The sequence below is a fragment of the Pelodiscus sinensis genome, chromosome 2, assembly GCF_052426305.1.
Source record: "Pelodiscus sinensis isolate ZL-2025 chromosome 2, ASM5242630v1, whole genome shotgun sequence".
Classification (NCBI taxonomy): domain Eukaryota; kingdom Metazoa; phylum Chordata; order Testudines; family Trionychidae; genus Pelodiscus; species Pelodiscus sinensis.
The window spans coordinates 203,743,462-203,763,702 of record NC_143053.1 but is presented as its reverse complement, the minus strand read 5'-3'; the positions used below and the strand labels follow the sequence as shown (position 1 = coordinate 203,763,702).

The 20,241-nt window shown below is 42.6% G+C and overlaps 1 protein-coding gene across 1 annotated transcript in view; it reads right to left on the bottom strand.

Annotated features, from left to right (window-relative positions):
• MACC1 (MET transcriptional regulator MACC1) overlaps window positions 1-17,982 on the bottom strand; it is a 47,151-nt gene extending 29,169 nt beyond the window's left edge. Inside the window, exon 1 of the mRNA XM_006138341.5 lies at window positions 17,812-17,982. The gene's annotated coding sequence lies outside the window, so the exon portion shown is untranslated. The remainder of the gene's footprint in view (window positions 1-17,811) is intronic.
• Between the last annotated feature and the right edge of the window lie 2,259 nt (window positions 17,983-20,241).

Genomic DNA, 20,241 nt, shown 5'->3' with positions numbered 1-20,241 from the left:
CCCACTCCCACCTCAAGCAGAGATTCCTCTGTTCCTAACAACCTTACTTCCCCCACATGCTCCTACACTTCCCTACTGGGGTCCTAACCCCATTTGGCTCCTTCTTTCCTGCTGCCAGACCTTCCTCCATAGGCTCTCTGTTGAGCCCCTCTAAGTTCAGGAGGCCATAGGAGAACAGAAGTAGCCGACAGAACATCAGTTGTTCAGCTGTCACGCCTGTTGGCAACCATTGCAGGCAGCAGCAGATCCCTGCCTGAGAAAGGAAGCTCTGCCTTCCTCCCCCTTCCCAGCTTCTTTCTGTGTTACCAACCAGGGAGGAAGCTCTGCTTCCCTTTTCCCCCCAGACAATTCACATGCAGCCGGCTTTGGGGAAGTAAGGAGAGTCAGGGCCTCCAGGATCTTTATATCCCCCTCTCTTTCTTCCTTTTTTCACACATAGTGAAAGTGAGGGAGAGTGTGCTGGAGGGGAGGCAATACTGTGAAGGAGGAAGTGGAGGGGAGATGTGAAGGGGTGGAATGAGAGGGTTCATACCAATTCATTTCACTCCCATAATAAAAATCGTAATAGAAGGAATATTATGATGGCAGCAAGACAGCCTCCTTTTGTGTATAAAATGAGTCAGCGAAATCGGGAAGCAGGGAGTTTCCAGTGAATCATCTGGCTGACCATACCCACCCTCAGAAGACAGAAAGGGTGCTACATGATGTGACTTCATTGGACAGGGGTTGGAGAAGTTTTGGGTGGGCCAAAAATGTTAGTAAGCTCACCCTCAAATGCTGTGTGAATCCGCATTTCAAATGCGGGGCGGAGGGGGTGCCATCACAGTGGTTTTTTCCAGCCTTAGATTCTGTGAATAACCATTCCGTGAATTCAGGAGCTAGGTTCAGCCAGCTGTGGTTTATAACCCTTCATTCGTTTGTGCTATCTGTTCTCCAGCTTTTTATCAACTGTAGAGAGTCCTGCACTATATCAAGACATTTGCACAGTAAATCCATCTTCTCAGACACAGTAGTGTCCTGATGATCAGGAACCAATATTGTTGGTGCCTCAACCTTCAACAAGTTTGGTGCCTCTAGCAAGAAGTAGGCACTGAAGGTGCTCAGCACCTTGCAGGATTATGTCCTTCAAGAGATTGCCGCACCGTGGCTTGATAGGTTTCTTGTTACACGATAAAAATATCGGCACCTGACACATCCCAAAACACTCTGCAGGTAGATAACCCTGTACAGAAATACAGCCAGCTCTAAGGTAAATATAGCAGCTACTTAAGGTCAGTATACTGGTTAATACCCATCCTCCTCCCCACCAAAAAAATAATATTAGGAAGAGCTGGTTGAGAACTCAGATTTCTGTTCTATGGGAGATTCCAAGAGTGGGGCTGTAGGAAAATGCTCCGAATCAGAATGAAAAGCTAACATTTTGAGATGTCCCAAGAAACAAACTGAACATTTTGTATTTGGAAACACTGAAATGTTTTATTTCAGTTTATTTAAACTTTATAGTAAATATTAATTATTTACTATATATATTAGAGGTATACACAAATAATAACATTAATATGTTGATATAAAATTGATCTAAACAGTGTCAAAATAAAACAATAGTTTTCAATCAAAAACTGTTCCACTGAAATTATTTCCAACCCACTTTTGTGTCAGAAGTCATCTGGTGTATCCCTGACTTAGCTACAGAGTACATGTGGGTTAGGCTTGGCTGCCTCTCACAGATACTTCCTCTTGTAGCCAATGGTGGTTCTGCCACTCTCTCCTTCAGTTCTTAAAAAAATCCACACACGTACACACCAAACTTTCCCAGATCCAATTACAGCCCTTCGCAGGGTTGGAGTTTAGTAAAACAACGTTCCAAAACAGAGAGTCTTCCATAGACAGACATAAACTGGGCACAGTTCCCCCTCCCTTCAGTACTGTCTCCTCCTCTTCTCTGCACAGCTGGAGAGGAAGCGAGGCCTGCTCTGTCTTCTTCCCAAAAGCAAAATAAAAACCCTTTCTGCTGCCTCTTCCCCAGACACAATGCTATTTCTGGGGGAACTCTGCAGAAGACTCTCCTGCAGCTTCGGCAGTTCCTCCCCCTTTTGATTATTTACTGGCATCTGTTTTTCTCCCCACACAGAGGCCTGGTTTAGTCACATGACTTCCTATCACATGACCTGTTTCATTCTCAGTCCAACTGGGGAAGCAAATCAGCTACGTCACAGGTGGGCTGACTTATTTCCCTTTGGAAGAGCTAGCTGCACTGCAACAGTTCATCATCATGGACAAGTCACTTACAATGGGAATGACTTTACTACCTTGCAGAGGAGATAAGAAGTTAAACTCATTTATATTTGTCAATCATAAGATCCTCCACTGAATGGAAGATAGAAGAGCTGTTACTGTATAACAGCATGTACAGACACCACACAGCTCTTTAAGATGAGTAGCGAAGAAGAAAAGTGTCAAACTGAAATCTCAGGAGGAATGTAATTCTTCAAACTGATCTCTAGGCAGGTCTCTTACTCTGGAAACATCATGGGGTTTTCCTTGGAGGTCTCTCATTCAAGTATTGACCTCTCCTGACATAGCTTAACCTGTTAAAGCTACTAAGGCCAGAGCCTGGGGTCATATCTACAGGCCACCTAGAAGCTTCAATAAAGTGAAAGGAATTTAGACCTTCCCATAAAGGTTGAGGTTGTAATATTCTTTCTATGTCACCATGTTATAACTAGGCCGCTAGCTTCACAAGCATGGGGTATCAGTAAGCAGGTCATCAGTGACCCCATGTAAAAATATCTGTGCCCTTATTTAATGCAAACACACAAGCCAGCTAATAATGCTTTTAGTTAATCTAGACTAGTAATATCTCTGCAAAGCTAATTAATCTTGCCAAGAAGATTCATTGTTGAATTTGTTTGAGCATGAAAATGCAGAATTAGATACATGATGTCAGATTCCGTTCTGTCACAGCTCTGCAAATTCACATTAGCTCCGTTGACTTTAGTAGAGAAATGAGAGCAGAACTTGTCTCTATTTCTGCTAGTATTCAGCACACTGAATCAACACTGTCCAAGGAGACAGATACCTTTTTATTTCAATGGTCTACTGAAATCAGCACAAAATCTCAAAGGCTTAAATTCTACCCTGTGCCTGAATTCTAGATCCTGAAGCCAGAAGGTACTTTTGTGATCATCTACTCTGACTTCCCATAGGAGACAGGCCAGGGACCTTCCCCCTAGAGTATCTCTTCCAGAAAAACCCACCCAATCTTGATTTAAAAATTGTCAGGGATGGTGAATCCATCACAATTCATCATAAATGGTTCCAACGAAGAAGCCTGAAAGGTGGCTCAGAAGGAGCAAGGGGAGAAAAGCAGATTAGATTGCATCTAGTATGAGCTGGAAGCCCGATTGGAGACAGGAAGCTTGAAAAGTAGCACTGTGGTGGAACCACCGAGTAAGCAGAAAACATGCCAGGCCCCAGACAATGAGGTTGTTTGAGGCTCAGGAAAGTGGGACTAGGCATGAAGATAAACGTCAGCATTCAAGGCAAGCCTGTGACGGAGATGCAGCCTGCTTAACCCAGCTGGGCTAAAGATTCTGTTGTTTAGAGTATTTCTGTTGGTCTTTGATAAAAGACTCTGTGGCACTGAAAAGGGCAAGACTGCATAATATTGCTTGTCTGGCAGGTCAAAATACTCCTATGACCAAGTCTACTGAAGGACAGTGTGGGAAAACATAGGCAAACGTTGCTGCAGTGCCCAGGCCAGCCACTAGGGGGTGCACTGGGACAGCCATGTTGCCACAGGGCCTACAGTAGGAAGGAAAGTAAGTGGATGCTGAGCAGTACAAAAATCTGACCCCAAATGACTCATTCAAGACCACTCAAGAAATCTGTGGCTGAATCTATGAATTGAGCACAGATCTCTGTCCCAGTCCGGTACTTTAACCACAAGAGAAACATTCCTCCAATGAGCACAGCCTGCACAAACACATTCTAAGGCTACGTCTAGATTGCATCCCTTTTTCGTAAAAGGGATGCAAATTGGACGTATCGCAATTGCTAATGAAGCGGGGATTTAAATCTCACCCGCTTCATTAGCATAAAAATGGCTGCCACTTTTTTTCAGCTCGGAGCTTTGCCAGAAAAAAGCACCAGTCTAGATGCGGATCTTTCAGAAAATAAAGCCTTTTCCGAAAGATTCCTTATTTTAAGAGGGATTCCAGTCTAGCAAAAAAGGTGAGATGTGATTCTGCACCTTCTCCCAACCCTTCACCCCAAGTCCTACCAAAGAACTGTGGAAGAAAATCCTTTTTCATTAATGCAGATTGCAGACTGCACCAGGACTGTGTCTTAGGGCAATGTTTCTCAACCAGTGGTATGAGTACCCTCAGGGGTACTCGAGAAAAGTCTGGTACGTCAACACAACTGAAATTTTGAGAAAACTGAATTTTTGTTTTAAGTTTTACAGTGCTTTATATATATATTTGGAAAAAGAGGGTACCTTTTTTTTAAAAAAGGGGGTACTTTATAAAAAAAGATTGAGAAACACTGTCTTAGGATATATTTTCATGGCAACTGAGAGATGCAATTCCCACTTCTGGGAGATGGACATGCCTCCACTCTGCTTGAGCTAGTGTGCTAATAGTAGCACCCTGCCCACAGCAATGTGGGTAACAGTTGGGACTAACCATCTCACTACAGTCCCACCTGACATGAGTATATACTCAGGTGGCTAGCCCAAGCCACTATCTTCACTGCCATGGGTACAATGCTATGTGTATCATGAGCGAAGTTAGCATGTTTGTCTATGAGAGCAGGCAATTACATCTGCCAGGTGCTGCATAGATGTACCCTAGGAAACAACTCTGGTCCATGAGTCTGCAGTCTGCATCTGCCATTTTCTTCCTCAGCACATTGGTAGGACTTGGAGTTGAAGAGTTGGGAGATGGAGAAGAACAGTGTCTTTCCTTCTATCTAGACAATCATCTGTCAAGATTGTATGAATAAACTAAATTTACACTAACATCCCCCATTATGCCAGACCAGGAGTTTTCTATCTGCTACCCAAGATACACAAACCTAGAAATCCCAGACGACCCATCATTTCAATCATTGGCACACATACAACAGGATTATCTGGCTATATCGACTCTCTCCTGAGACCCTATTCTACCGGCACTCCTAGCTACCTTTACGACACCACCAACATCCTGAGGAAACTACAAAACATCAGTAATCTACCTGAAAATACCATCCTGGCAACAATGGAAGTAGAATCCCTTTACACTAACATTCCACATGAAGATGGATTACAGGCTATCGGGAATACCCTCTCCGATGCACACCTGATTACAGAGCTCTGCGACTTTGTCCTCACCCACAACTACTTCCAATTCGGAAACAATTTGTATCTTCAAGTCAGTAGCACAATCATGGGCAGCCACATGGCACCACAATATGCCACTATATTAATGGCTGACCTTGAACAACATTTCCCCAGTTCTTGCCCCCTAACACTCTTATTCTTCTTACGCTACATTGATGACATCTTCATCATATAGACCCACAGGAAAGAGACCCTTGAAGAATTTCACAGGGATTTCAACAACTTCCACCCCACCATCAACCTTAGCCTGGATCAGTCCACACGAGAAATACACTTCCTTGACACTACAGTACAATTAAATGATGGACAAATTTCCACCACCCTATACCGGAAACCTACTGACCGCTACACTTCATGCCTGTAGCTTCCATCTCAGACACATTTCCCAATCTATTGTATACAGCCAAGCCCTAAGATACAACCGGATTTGCTCCAATCCCAAGGACAGAGACAAAGACCTACAGAATCTATATAGAGCATTCTTAAAACTGAAATACCCACCTGGAGAAGTGAAAAAACAGATTGACAGAGCCAAAAAAGTACCCAGACATGAACTACTTCAAGACAGGCCAGAAAAAGAAAACAACAGAAGTTCACTTGTCATCACCTACAGTCCACATCTTAAACTTCTCCAACACATTATCAACAATTTACAACCTATCCTGGAAAATGACCCCTCACTCTCAGAGGCCGCGGAGGGGGGGGGGGGTGGAGGGGGAGGAGAGGAGGCCAATTCTCACTTACAAACAACCCTTTAACCTGAAACAAATTCTTTCCAGTATCCACGCAATACACCTCCATCATAATCATCCAGAAACCCACCCCTGCAATCAGCCCCGGTGCCAACTCTGCCCACGCATTTAGACAAGTGATTTCATCACTGGACCCAACCTCAGCCACCAAATCAGAGGCTCATTTAACTGCACATCCACTAATGTGATCTATGCCAACAAATGCCAGCCATGCCTCACTGCAATGTATATTGGCCAAACTGGACAATCTCTACCGGAAAGAATTAATGGACACAAATCAGATATCCGAAAAGGCAACACACAAAAATCTGTTGGAGAACAGTTTAATCTTCCTGGACACTCATTAATGGATCTCCAATTTTCTGTTTTGTTTCAGACTAATTCCACAAGCCAAATACATAGAGAAGGGTTGGAACTTAACTTCATTCACAAGTTTAATTCTTATACAACTGGTATGCACCAGGTGGCTCCCACATTATCTTCACATCTTAATGACTTTACCAACCAAACAATGAAGGTGCTAGACTACATGCCTCCGTCGACGGAGGCATGTAGATTAGCCAGATCGGCAGAGGGAAATGAAGCCGCGATTAGAATAATCGCGGCTTCATTTAAATTTAAATGGCTGCCCCGCTCTGCCGATCAGCTGTTTGTCGGCAGATCGGGGCAGTCTGGACGCGCCGCGCCGACAAAGAAGCCTTTCTTGATCGGCACAGGTAAACCTGGTTTCATGAGGCATACCTGTGCCGATCAAGAAAGGCTTCTTTGTCGGCGCGGAGCGTCCAGACTGCCCCGATCTGCCGACAAACAGCTGATCGGCAGAGCGGGGCAGCCATTTAAATTTAAATGAAGCCGCGATTATTTTAATCGCGGCTTCATTTCCCTCTGCCGATCTGGCTAATCTACATGCCTCCATGGACAGAGGCATGTAGTCTAGACACACCCTAGTGGTTCTTATCAGCCCCTTGTAACTATTTACTCTTTAAAGTGCTACTAGACTATTTGTTGTTTTTTAAGCTTTTCTGTTACAGACTAACTTGGCTATCCCAAGCTTATCTACTCACTGTTTTTTTTTTTTTCTCCTATCCATTTTTTTCCTTCTTCCCCCTCCCTCCTTCCCTTATTTATTCTTGGATCTGGACTTCCAACACTCCAGACATCTGAAGAAGTGGGTTGTGCCCACGAAAGATCATGATACCATCCATATATTTTGTTAGTCTTTAAGGGTGCTACTAGACTATTTGTTGTTTCTAAATATTTTCCTGTTACAGACTAATTCGGCTACCCCTCTAAACCTTAAGAACACATCAGTATTTCCAAGATAACTAGGTATTAATATAGCTCGGTGTCTTCTCTTGATTGTATTTTCATTTTTCTATGAAACATATCAGTCAATAGCCAGTTACATAACCTAAAATCACACTGTTTGTCCCAACCACAGAAAATGAGAATTCAGTTACATTTTTTATGTCGTCTCTTAGTTTGCAGCAATACTATTGAGAACATGTTGAATGTATTTAGCATGTGCTTGTATTTTCTAGCATATGGGGAGAGATAAATAGAAGGGCAGTTTGCCTGTAGGCTAAACATACGTCTGTTTCTTCAATTGGAATCTGAAAATAATATTGTTTTGTAATAGAACCAGTCTTTTGCTATGTTGGCAACTCCCCTGACTAAGCACAGGTTTTGAGAAAAAATAAATACAAGCAAAACACACATATGCTTGACTAATGGACCAGCAAAAAAGCTAGTCCCCAAGTGGTTATCACTGGGAACTTTATTTTTTAAAATGACTTTAAAAAAAAAACTGGAAGTCCCTTTACAGTCTCTCAGAATTTATGTCTAGGTGAGCTGTTACATATTACATACCATGAAGAATATAATCTACTGCATGCGCTACCACTCATAATACTGCTAATCCATGTAAATTAGTCTTTTCAATGCAAGTTAGCAAACAAAATCTAATTTGTAAAACACTTTGAGCACATCTATACGGCATTTTACTTTCGAAAGAAGATATGCAAATTCAGTGGGAATTTGCATATCTTCTTCCGATCACTTTTTCGAAAGAGTTTTTTTCAAAAAAGCAAGCAGTCTAGATGCGGTTCTTTAAAAAAAAACTTTTTTCGAAAGAACCTGTAAACCTCAATTTTTGAGAAAGAAGGTTCTTTCGAAAAAAGGATTTGTTTTTTTTTCTAAAGAACCGCATCTAGACTGCTTGCTTTTTCAAAAAGAATTCTTTTGAAAAAGTGATCAGAAGAAGATATGCAAATTTCTGCCAAATTTGCATATCTTCTTTCGAAAATAAAACATAGTCTAGATGTACCCTTTGGGTATTACTAATCAATTAAAATAAGATGGACAATTTTTAAAAGCAAACTTACAATTGCGTTGTTTTGTATCAGACATGTCTATTGTGTGGCACCTAAACTCTGCAGTGATCAGCACTCTATAAGAAGATAGGGCAAAATGCTGTAGATACATGTTTGAAAACATTAGCAGGAACTTGGAGAAAGGTTTGAGGTGACAGGACAATGAAGATGGTGGGCCTGTGTATTTATGCATGTGCTTGAATAAAACATTCAGCTTAAATGTGCTGATTGCTAGCTTGCTTCAGGCAAAATAAATCATACAGAAAAGAACCCTGTTCCAAAGAGAATTTTTTGAGACTTGTAAACAGTGTATTTGATAACTGTGTATAGAATTTCCCTGTCCAAGAGGTTGGTTCGGCCATAAATTGGTTCAGTCATTCTATGGGTCTCCTTTGCTTTGTAGTGATGTGCTTCTTTTGAAAGGAATAAATGAATATTTTTAAAGGGTGGCCAGTGGAATCTAAGGGCTAGTCTGTATTACTGTGCTACAGCGCCTGAGGACACTTTAGGCCGACAGAAGACCGCTCTCCTGTTAGCATAATTACTCCACCTCAAGAAGAGGTGGAAGCGATGTCGGCAGACAAGTGTCTCCTGCCAGCTTAGTGCTAGTGTGGACAATGCTTAGGTAGATGTAACTTACATCACTCAGGGGAGTGGCTTGTTCTCACCCCTGACCAATGTAAGGTACATAGATATAAGCAGTAATGTAGACAAGCCCTAAGTCTGGTTCAAAAATGTCCTTTTCTAGGAAAAGAGTGCCTCCTTGGAAATTAATGATGAGTTTAGCATTCCCTACTACCCTGCCTCAGTTCCCAGTGCCTGTGACTTCACTGGGAATGGTAAATACTCACTGCATAGAGGAACTCCAGAGAGTAGATGTACAGAGGAGATTCCTGATCCCCTTCCAGGTTAGCAAAACTCTTTTGCTTCAGTTTGGCCAAGAGCCACATCAGAGTCCATTTAAAGGTGCAGGCAGCCCTCAATTACCCGAAAGAACCCAAAAATTCACTCAGTCCCTCCAACAAAACCATAATTTTCCTACTGTAGGAGGCCAGATGGTATTTTTTTAAAATATTGATTTAAATCTACAGGCTACTGAGTTTGTTTTCTATTACATGGCTGTAAAGCTGTTCTATTACAGTAATTATGTGAGTGGACTGGATGTCTTGGGAAATTGGAAATGAGGTTTTCACATCTCTGTGGCTCTTTTGACTTCAGATTCAATGTGATGGTTGTTTGAGACCCCTAACTCATTTCTTACAGGTCACCAGTCCAGGTCAGGAGTCTGCATTAAAAAAACAGACTCAGTAATCTCAGTAGGGAGAAGGAGGAATGACAGAGCATACAGACTAAACCTGGTCTCCTTCAAATCAATGAACTGTCATCCCTGGATGATGTAGGGCAGCTTGCTTCAGCTGAACTGTACCAAGTCTATGAATAAAATACAGGAATCTAGACTCCAAACCTTGTCCAACAAACATGTTTAAAGAAATCCTATAATGGATCCTAGGGTTTAGGTGCATGTACTGTGAAGAGTTCACAATATGCTTCCCTCTCTAATGTTCAGATGTTTGGTGTTGGAGGAGATTTTTTTTTAAAGTTTTCCTTAATTTTTTCTCAGAATTATTAGTCCATGGGTGAAACTGTTTCCCCTCAACTATATAATATTAGGATACTTACCGAGCAGTGCCCTGGGCTTTCAGAGCAGAGGGCTGGCAGTATAGGAGGTACAGGAATCAGGGCAGGGCCTTGGGGATGTGAGAGGCTCAGGGCAGGAGGCTGGGAGCATTGAAGGAAACAGGAGGCAGTAGAGGAAGTGGGAAGGGGCTAAGGGCAGGTAGTGGGGGTGGCTTCTGGCTTCTCCCTTCAGGGCAGACAAAGCAACAGTGACTGTGTATCCCACCCACCAGTTTGTCCCTGGAGACCAACAGTGGCTACCACCCTCCTCTCTGCCCCAGATTGGGGGAGCTCTTTCCCTCCCCGCATTCCAGCCTGGCCTGGCAAAATGGTGGATCCTCAGCCCCGCTGGCCACTCACTTGTGGTATGGCTGCCCCCAGTGCTCACTCTGCAGGTAACTCTCCCTTGTGGGCTCGCTCCCCCCCCCCCCATGTCCATTCTTACTTTGCGTCCCTCAGAACAGCAGCCCCCCCCTTTTGCATGTTATAGAAAACTGTTCCTTTCCTGAGGCTTCTGGCTCTCCTGGCTCAACCAAACCATGACATTGCTTTAAGCTAGAAGAAGAGGAAGCTGCCTACCAAATTTGGTGACCCTAGTTCTTACTGTTTAGGAAGTGTTTTCGAACAAACAGACTCACAGATAAACACACAGACAGACTCACTCTAAAATACATACATACTATGTATATATGCAGCTCGATTGTGATCACCTACACCACAATTAAACAGCCCCAGAGGCCAAGGCTGAGCAAGCTGGCATGGGCTCACTGCGGGTGTCTAATTGCAGTGTAGACATATCTTTAGGCTAGCATAGATCTAGCACAGTCAACTATGTGCTCCATTTCACTATACATGTAGGAGAGGCTGAGGCTGAACATGCTATGTTCAGGCAGACCCCTTCAGCAAAACAGACTCATAGGAGCCATTGCATGCTGATACAGCTTGGTACAGCCCCAAATCTGCCCCGACTTGTGCCAGGAACTGATCCAGAGCTCAGCTTTTCCTAGTATCTGAAATGTGAGAAGTAGTGGCCCTGTTCCAGTGTACCTAAGAATTCAGCCCCTTGTGTTCAAAGGGAATCCTATACTGGGATGATATTTTGGGAGAACTCCTGATATTTAATGATTCTGGGCCTTCTTTTCTCAATAACCTCTATTTACAAGAGAGTGCCCAGCATGGGACCTTGTTTCTCAGTGTATCTGCAATTTTTCATAACATAACATCATAACATTCTTTTAGACTCTGGAAGAAGAGGAAAAAGAGATGATAATATTTATCTATGACCCAAATTACCTAGGTTAATTAAAACTCAAAAACGTGAGTATTTCAGAAGAGCTCAACAAAACTAGGTAACTGGGCAGCACAGAAGATGAAACTCACAGCATGTAAGTGTTTGGAAAGGCACTTTTAGAAGGAAGTTTAAATTGCTGATACACACTAATGGATTCTGAATGAACTGTAACGTCTCAGAAAAAGGAAAAGCATTATTATGAACAATTTGAGGGTGTGCGCTCAATGTATAAGTGAGGCTGTGTTACAGAGTGAACAAAAATAATAAGGAAAATATTATAGAGCCATTACTGTAGGCAAATTGATGTATTGCCCTATTTCATTGTAGAGTCAGTTTCCAAATAGGACATTTCAGAAAACACACGGCATATGTAGAAAACAGAGAGACATGTAAGAAAAAGGATGAGAGAAAAGGGAGGGGGCTTCCAAATCAGGAGATATTTTAAAGAGATATTGAGAAAAGTTCTTCATGAATAAGGCTATGATTTTGTCATGGATACTTTTAGCAAAAGTCATGGACAGGTCACAGGCAATAAACAGAAATTCACAGAAGCTATGATCTGTCCCTGACTTTTACTAAAAATGCACATGACAATATGCGGAGTGGAGAGGGTCCAACAACCTGCCACACTGCATGCAGGGGCAGGGAATTGCAGACCCCCTTTACCTGCCCAGTGGCTGGGAACTAGGAGGGACCCCAGACAATGGGGCTAGGAGCTGGAGTGGGGATCCCCCGTTGCCCTGCTTGGCTGGGAACTCAGGATCCTCCACCACTCACTGGGGCTGGGATCTATAGGATCTGTCACTGGTGGCACCTGGGGAGCTCTGGTGGATCCTGCAGCCCTGCAAGGTGGGAGTTACCAAGTTGTGAGTATTTTCCAAACCCTGCAGGGCTGGAAGCTATGGTGGGGATCTCCCACTGCCTTAGCATATGAGCTGCTGCAAGGCCCCAATGTCATGGAAGTTGCAGAAAGTTACGGAATCCATAAATTACACAACCTCCATGACATACTCATGGTAGTAAGAGCTCCATGCAACTCAAGGGAGATCCCCACTTCCTCTCCTCCAAGAGCATCGGTTGTGTTTTCCCTTTTCTTTCTGTGTTTTCCATTATAGGGCATCATGGAATCATAGAACACTAGAACTAGAAGGGACCTTGAGAGATCATCAAGTCCAGTCCCCTGCCCTCACAGCATGACCAAGCACCATCTAGATCCAGAGACATAGCAAAGGAGGGACAGTTGCACCCGGGCGCCACGCTAGGAGGGTGCCAGCCTGTGGTGGGAGTTAAGCGCATGCTGCTCTGGCCCACGTGACACTTTTGAACAGAGACCCTGGAGCTACGTGCTCCCGGCTCTACACACTGCAAGCAGAGGCAGCAGGGTCGGGAGGCAAGAGTGGACACTTTAAAGTTTAGATTTCCTTACCCGGCTGTCCCTTCCTCCAGTGCCTGGCACTTTTGGGGGGGGGGGGAGGATTTAATGGGGGGATGCTCCCAGTGCTGGGGGGGTCTGGTTCAGGGGGCGGGGTGATTGTATTGGGATGGGGGGTGATGGGATGCCTGGCTCTGGGAAAAGGGTGAGTGCATTGGGATGGGGGGATGCTGGGGAGGGGCTGCCTCTGGGGGAGAGGTGGGTGCATTAGGGTTACTTATAATTTTTTTTAAAAATAAAAGATACTTTATAACAAAAGGGAAAACTTAAAAAATAATAGTCTGGTTACATTTTAAAGACTAACAAACGTATAGCTCAGGCATGTCAAACTTGAAGCCCTCTCAGGGCCACACAAATGAAAACTGATAGCTTTCAGGGACACCAAAGAAAATGTACTTCTATCTGATAGTTGTAATTATTTATTACTATAGATTATGTTTTAGGTATATTTTATCATATTTTTTCAGGTCTTGTTTTAATATAATACAATAATTTGATGTGTAAAATTGTTATTTGCTCATAAAATAATTTTTAATTTCAGTATAAATATAAGATACTTTTAATTTTTTTTATATGATGCATAACTTGTTTTGTTGAAATAAAAACAAGTATAGACCATGGTCAATCAAATAGAACAGGCTTCTGTGAAAATTTCAGATACTTTGTAACTTTGAGATTTTGCATAAACATAATTATTCGTGCAATTGCAAAAAATGGACATATTTATTTATATAAAATGAATATACATTTTGTGATTTTATTTGGAAATAAATAAATAAAAACCAAAACATTAACAAAATATTCCCTTCAACTCCCCCAAAGCCAGGCACTCCCATATCCCCATTCTAACCCAATTGCCTTCCACTCCCCCAGACCATTCCCTCCTCCCCACTCTAACCCAATGCCTCCTCCCTTCCTCAAACCCAGGCACTCCCAGTCCCCTCCCCCCATACGTAATTCCTGGGTCCCGGAGCCAGTGTCGCTGCCACACATTTCTTCCTCAGGCGCTGGGGAGGCGTGAGCACAGCAGCCAGCTGTGAGCAGGCACTTGATGCCTGTGCAGAGCAGCCCAGCCAGCCGTGATCTGCACTCGGCCACGTGCTCTGAGCGGCCAGAGGGCTGCACTTTATTCTTTTATAAAAATGTAGTGGCAGGCCACAAAAAAATTCAACTGGGCCACGTGCAGCCCGCCAGAAGCCTGTTTGACATGCCTGATGTAGATGGTCTCATGAGCTTTTGTGGGCACAACCCACTTCCACCCACAAAAGCTCATGAGACCATTTACATAAGGGGTAGGCAATAATTTTTGCCTGGGGGCCACTTCTAAAATTTTTGAAGTAGCCCTAGGTCACCCAGGAAGGGGCGGGGATACCCAGACCATGATTGGTCTAGGGTGAGGGAGCCCCTTTTCCCCCGCTTCCCACTAGGCACCCATGCCCTGGAAGAAGCTTGGCACATTTCCCTACCCCCAGGCCAATCAGGGCTTGAGGGTGGGGAAGCCTTCTCCTACCCTGCGAGGAGCTCTACCTCAGCTGGTGCTGGATAATCAGAGCCTCAGTACTAAAGGAATTGGCATTACTGAAGTGATAGATCACCCCACGTTTTGTTGCAGATTTTCCATCTCCCAGTCATAGCAGAGATTTGAGATTAATGTGGCTTTCTCAGCTAAAAGAATTACACGTTTGGATGTTGTGATTGTGAACACCTGGAGAGGCAGTCTGCTCAAGGCAAAGTTGGCCTTGAATCTTGATATCTATGGCTTCAGTTGAATGGCTTGTGTGAAATTTGGAAGAGCAGCTCAGAGAGACCTCTCTCCTTTACTTAAGGATAGAATCTCAGGGCAGCCTGAAGGGAAAAGTTCTCATGGCAGACAGAAACACACGCTTGCAGGGTATCCTCAGCCTTAGGCTACTTATTGCTTCAAGTGCCTTCAAGAAAGTGAGGGTGAGTCTTGTGTTGTGTGTTAGTTTTACTTAAAAGTTTTTCGGAGTGTTATATTAACAGGTAAGTTAATCTCTTACATTCATAACTCTCATAGTTTTTCGCTATGTGATAATGTGAAAAACAATTAGGTTAACTAGGTAATTAAATGGGCAGTTAGGAAACATTACAGATTGCTTACAATAAATTTATTAGCTACCTTGTTAGTCTTTAAAGTGCTACATAACCTTTTACTTTTTGTTTTACCAAGATCAGACTAACACGACTACCTCTCTATTATAATAAATTTGATATGCTCAAAATCTTTTTTACTTTTTATTCAGTAAAGCAATGTGTTACTCATTTGCTATAACAGTGGTTTTAAATGCTTGAATTAAATATAGTGATGAAATTCATATTTAGGTTGTATAATATTTATTTCTCTCCTGTTTTATAAAACTTACATATTTAAGAATTTTTATGTAAAAGATATGAAACTAATGAGAACAGGATATGAACAAATTACAGAGAAAAAATTATTTAACAGAATGTAAACCACAAAACTTTATAATTTATATGTCTGTAGTTAGGAAAATAAGTAATTCATTAAGCAGTAAATATCCTAAGAGGTGGATTATTTACAGTGGTGTAGTAAGGAGGGCATGTGGGGGAGCGGGGGAAGTGGCCCCTGGGTGCCACACTAGTGAGGTGCCAATATAGTCCCCCTACACTCCCTGTCATCCCTCTGCTTACCTGCTCCTCCTCTGCCCACCACCACCAGCTGGAGCTACCTCCTCCTCGCCTCTCTGCCCCCAGCCCGACCCCCTCCACCTCTGCCAGAGGGTTAGTGTGTGCAGGACCCAGCCCCAAACTGGAGGGGTTGGGTAAGATGTGGTACAAGCTCCCCCCAGTCCTCCCAGGGTCAGGCTCAGCCGTGCACTAGGTTTGGGGCCCCACCATTTAGCGGTGGGGGGGCACCAATCTTGCCTTCGCCCCCAGGCACATAACACCCTCGCAATGCCTCTGTCTAGATCATCCCTGATAGATGTCTATCCAGCCTGCTCTTAAATATCTCCAATGATGGAGATTCCACACACTCCCTAGGCAATTTATTCCAATGTTTAACCACCTGCCCATTAGGAAAATTTTCCTAATGTCCAACCTAAACCTGCCTTGCTGCAGTTTAAGCCCATTGATTCTTGCCCTATCATCAGAGGCCAAAGAGACAATTTCCCCCCTTCCTTCCTGTGACACCCTTTTTGATATCTGAAAACTGCTATTGTATCCCCTCTCAGTCTTCTCTTTTACAAACTAAACAAGCCCAATTCCTTCAGCCTTGCCTCATAGCTCATGTTCTCTAGACCTTAGAGCTTGAATTCTTGCTGGTGAGCCACAAGAGCACTGCTGATGGAAAATTCTCTGGAGAGCTACTGAGTAGGTGGACTGTCGTGCTGCTCAATCCTCTTGCAACAGCCATTTTTGTTACTGTGTGAGCTCCTTATGTTTCCCCACCCTGTGAGCCCTTGAAGTTCAAGGGTGGAGGTTTGACTGCAGAGTTCAAAGAAGAAATGTATACCAGTATGAGCCAATGTAGTCCTTCAGGGAATGTGAACCACAATTTGGTGTGCAAAAAGGAGATATGTCAAGAGAGTTAAACAGAAGTGAGAATTGCACTGGAAAAAGTCAGTCAAGTGCTCCCATTTACCTTTCTACTAATAAACGGCAACAGAACATTAAACTTTAAAAGGCAACACAATGAAGTAGGTAATAGGACTTTGGATCTAATATATAATTAGCCTGGTGAATACAGTACCACAGGATATCATTGTGCTAAATAACTTAGTGTAGCTGCAGGTGCCAGTCTATTCTTTTATGTTGCTCAGATAAATAGTATTTTATATATCCTGAAGCAAATCTCCATTAACTCTCCCAATGCTTCCACCATTGTGTAGTGCTGCCCAAATCAGTTGAACATGAGAGTTTTACCCCTTCCCTAAGAGTATCTGGCACTGGCTGTTTTGAGGGGCAAGATATCAAACTATCTGTCTAAAATCCACTAAAGATAGGATATTTAGTTCTAGAAAAAGACCAGGAAGCAAAGTGCATATTGCTGTTCAGTATTGCATAATGGGAAGCTAGGCAGAAAGGAAACAAATTAAATTTTCGGGAGGGATGAATTAGTATTTTCACTAAAATTCACAAGCTTTGGGAATTTTGACCGGCTCCATAGTTGGTCAAAAATAGGGAATGTTTTACGGAAAAATTGATTTTCTTCCAGTTTTTCATTGAAATAAGAAACATTGATCAGCTCTACTCATAACATTTTATAAATCCCTTACTTTTCTGTCAGCATTTTCCTTCTTTACTTTTAAGAATATGTAGCTGCTAGATTCCCTCTCCACTTCCTTTAATGTTCATAGTTATACATTTTCTTTACTGCCATCCTTCTGGCCTTCATTATATTTTTTTGTTTCTAATCAGTATGATTCTGGGATTCTTCACATTTCATTGACCAGGTTTGTAAATAGGGGGTTGCAAGGTAGTTACCTGGTGGTCATAAGCTATAGTTACATGGGGGTCGTAAGCTATTAGCAATGTGGGGCTGACAGTGCTGACCCCTCATTAAATAAAAGTACACACACACATTTTTAATGTATAAGATTTGCTATTTGAATACAAAAAGTTTGAAAATCACTTCTAATCCAAAGCCTGTAGAAGCCAAGAAAAGCATTTCCATTTACTCCAATGGATTTTGGCTATGGCCATTAAGAAGCTAACAAATGAGTAATGGCTTTACTCTGTTGGATTCATGAAGGCAGAACAGCCTCCTGTAACACATTGGTTTATGGAAATTGTACCATCTTCCCATGGTATTTTAATCCAGGCTCTCAGTCTTCTCCCACCTAATATTCAAGCACCTCACAGGATTTTAAATGCAAAAAACAATAACAAAGTTAACTTTTTTAGAAAAACAAAACACTTACTATTGTGGAAACAAGCAGCAACTTCTTTTGTTCAGGTTCAAATTATGACATTGTCTAGGAGGTTTGCAATATATAAAGCATGCCCATTTCCGTGCTGGCTTTGAAGAATGTCAGTTGTACAGGGTTAGGTTAGCTGCACTGCACACACCTTGTGTCTCTCAAGGCTTATGAGCAATGCCCTCTGGGACTTGCAGTACCTCTACTGCTTAGCAGCACCTGTTTAAACAGATTATGTGGAAAGCAGAAACTACCTTACCCATAATTGCTTTCAGTTTATTTCTGATTATACCTGAAACCAGGAGAGCAGGTCTGATTGCTGGAGTTTCGCCTTAGGGAGGGAGCGAAAAAAACAAGTGGGAAAAGGAAAGTAACGTATGCTAAATTTGTGCATTTGGAAGACATTCTGTATATTTTTAACTCTTCTGTGTCATGCTGAAGATACATTGATCTCTCTGGAATGGTAGAGAAGAGAAGTGCTAGGATAAAGCTCTAGTTTGAATTTTAAAACAATTATCTTCAAAATAAATAATCCAACATCCAGAATAGCACAAACCTGCATAACCACGTCTGCCTCTCTCTGTGCGAGACACACACTCTCAGCTACAGAATGAGCTAGGGGTGGGTCCAAAACCTTCAATCATCAACTGCGGTGGAAATGCAGAAATATGTTCTAGGAAAGAGAACAGAGCCTTGCTTACCTCATGTGCTTGATCAAACAGACATATAAAGATTCCAAGTGTAAAAATTCATACAGTTTTTGTAATCATCACAACAAATTAATATATTAAGACTTTATCGGAAGTGATGATGGGTGAATATTTTCAGCTGAAACTTTTTATGGAAAAAGATGAAGATTTGGAAGCACTGCAGCATTTAACAGGTCCATGCAATTTATCACATTATTTGTTGCAAAACAAGCCTCACTAAAATTCTGAAGGCATTAGCATGCAACGGTTTGATGTTTTGATTTGAAAAGCCTTTTCATTTCAAAATCTCCTTAAGGCTTAAAGCTAAAAAAAAAAAATGTAAGAAAAAACATTTTGTTTAATCCGAGACAATTGTTTGCTTGGCCAAAAAAAAAATCTAAAGAAAATTCTTTATTGGGTTTTCCCAAAATTTAATTTCTTTTTTTAATAGCAAACTGAAAAATCAGTTATTCAGGCACTCTGGAGAGACAGAGTTCAGAAGAAAAGGTTGTGCCTCTGAAAATAAGAGCAGTCACACTCTTGAGTGGTTTTCTTTCATTTGTCCTCACTTCACATCCTGCTTTCACACGTGGCTCTAAGTAACTCTGAGCTAGCAATAGTAGCCACACTCCAGGACATCATGTTTATTGGGGGTATAAACCAGGTTGAGGGTAGCCATTGGGAAACACCCATGGTGGGGAGAAATGTCTATCAGCAGAATACTTAGTGTGCTTTGGCAGACCAGCAGAGGAGACCTATTGGTCCAACAGAAGGAAAAGCACTGGAGCAATGCTATGTGAAACCACAAGACTTGATGAGGCTCAAAAAAGTCAATGGCTGTCCACTGTCCAATCATTGAAACCATTGTAGCATTGGTCTTGGACTTCACCAAGAGAATGAGACTGCCTTTGTATGCAACAGAATTCTAACTTACAACCTCCTGCAGCATGGGCATTCACATATCAACCCCTGATGCCGCAATGTCACTGTGGGATACAGCCAACAGCCATATGGCCAGAAAATGCACCCGCCACAGTTCAGTGCACTCAGGCCTAAATCCTGCACTTGGCCAGAGCCCAAGTAAATAGTCTTTGAGCAGGGGTTCTTGTCATGAGTCCAAGAGCAAGTAAGTCTCCCATCCCAATTTACATTTCTTACAGAAGTACCTAATGAGATCAGAGCCCTGTTGTACTAGGCACAGCAGTCCCTGCCTCCAAGTTCTAAAATGTAAATACACAAGACACAAAGGGGATGAGAGGGGGGCAGTAAATACTGTTATACAGATGAGGACCAGAGACACAAAGGGATAGTGTCTCAGTAGCATCACACAGGAAGTATTGACATACCCAGAACTTGAATCCAGCTCTTCTGTGACCCAGTCATAGAATCATAGAATAATAGGACTGGAAGGGACCTCGAGAGGTCATCGAGTCCAGCCCCCCGCCCTCAAGGCAGGACCAAGCTCCATCTACACCATCCCTGACAGATGTCTATCTAACCTGTTCTTAAATATCTCCTGAGAGGGAGATTCCACCACCTCCCTTGGCAATTTATTCCAATATTTGACCACCCTGACAGTTAGGAATTTTTTCCTAATGTCCAATCTAAACCTCCCCTGCTGCACTTTAAGCCCATTACTCCTTGTCCTGTCCTCAGAAACCAAGAGGAACAAATTTTCTCCTTCCTCCTTGTGACACCCTTTTAGATATTTGAAAACCGCTATCATGTCCCCCCTTAATCTTCT